This window comes from Rhinoraja longicauda, unplaced genomic scaffold (genome assembly GCF_053455715.1).
Source record: "Rhinoraja longicauda isolate Sanriku21f unplaced genomic scaffold, sRhiLon1.1 Scf000227, whole genome shotgun sequence".
Taxonomy (NCBI): domain Eukaryota; kingdom Metazoa; phylum Chordata; class Chondrichthyes; order Rajiformes; family Arhynchobatidae; genus Rhinoraja; species Rhinoraja longicauda.
The window spans coordinates 132,762-134,445 of record NW_027601445.1 but is presented as its reverse complement, the minus strand read 5'-3'; positions in this window follow the sequence as shown (position 1 = coordinate 134,445).

Sequence of the window (1,684 nt, the reverse complement as noted above, 5' to 3'; positions counted from 1 at the left end):
GTGATAGTGGAGGACAGGTGCGGGCCCATTCTCACTGCCTGCGGTCGCTCCAGCAGGAAGTCCAGGATCCAGTCGCATAATGACGAGCTGAGGCCTAGCTGGTGGAGTTTGGTGATGAGCTTGGTGGGGATGACCGTGTTGAAGGCAGAGCTATAGTCAATGAATAGCATCCTCACGTACGTACCCTGTCTCTCCAGGTGAGTCAGGACAGTGTGAAGAGCCAGAGAGATGGCCTCTATAAGATCACTTTTCAGATACCTGTGCTCTGAGGAAAAATGTCCTAGCCTGACCAACTCTGAGGAAAACAATTGTCTGGGGCATGTGATTGTCAAGCATAGAAATCGATGATGTAAATGTGCCAAATGAATGAGAAATATCAGGAACTTGTAAGTCAGTGTGGAGATGGTGAGCCGACGGGTCTGTTCCTCTGCTGTTGGCGAAATGGCAAACGGAGCGAGAGAGTTGGAGAGCACAAGAAAGAAAATAAAAATAGAGCAGAATGTTAAAGGAAGGTAAGGAATACAAGAGAGTGAGTGAGAGAGAATACACACACACACACACACACACACAAGACATTCGGGAGACAAAGTAACATAGACAGAATTGGAGAGTGACAGTGGTGCAGATGGTGCAATTGTGTAACAGAACTGAACTAAATGAATGGAGATAGACAGAAATACTGTGATGTAGAAAACCCATAAATGCTGGAAATATCCAGCAGGACGTCACGGTGGTGCAGCGGTAGAGCTACTGCCTTACAGCGACAGAAACCTGGGTTCCACCCTGACTACCGGTGCTTGTCTGTACAGAGTTTGTTTATTCTCCCCGTAACTTGTGTGGGTTTTACTCCAAGATCTTCAGTTTCCTCCCACACTCCAAAGACGTACAGGTTTGCAGGTCAATTGGCTTGGTACAACAGAAAGTCCAGTTAAACCCTAATGACCATTTGCTGCACTCTCTGGTGCAGTCCTCGTGTGTGCAGGCAAAGGAAATGTCTGGAATGTGGGATGCTTAAAAGTGTGATGGCAAGACTTCAAGACTTGCGTGTTCCTGTTAGAGTGAAGGGCACGGCAGGTGGGAGTAAGGAAGCTTTGATAACGAGGGAAATTGAGGTTCTGGTCAGGTAAAAGGAGGCAGGGGGCAGGTGGTGGTAGTTGGGATCAAGTGTATCCCTGGAGGAGTTTCGGGAATTGAGGAGCATACTTAAGAAGGAAATAAGGAGAGCAAAAATGGGGGCCGGAGAAGGGGGCACCTTGATCCTCACGGGCAGGTCGGGTGGAAGGGCCTGTTTCCATGGTGAATGACTGTGACTTGGGAAGGGAACATACATTAGGAAAGAGAGAGCAGGAAAGACATCGTCTCAGCCACATTCAACCTGACTCTGATCTTATTGATGTTGGGCTGTTGTATTCAGATGACGAGGACCAGTGGATTGGGATAAAGGTGACAGTGGAAGGAGTGATGAGAGAGGAAAATGTGATGGAAGCCCTCCGTGCAAAGGTGAGAAAACTATGAGGTGGAGGGAGAGAGGGACAGATCTCCCTCTCACTGTCTGCCCTCACTGAAGGGGAGCAGATCCCTTACCCTCAATATTTCCTCAGTATTTTCATTCCCCTCGTCCCCTTCACTATCCCCGTCACACTCTCTCCCCCCTCTGTCTCCCTCTCCCCCTCTCAGTTCCTCA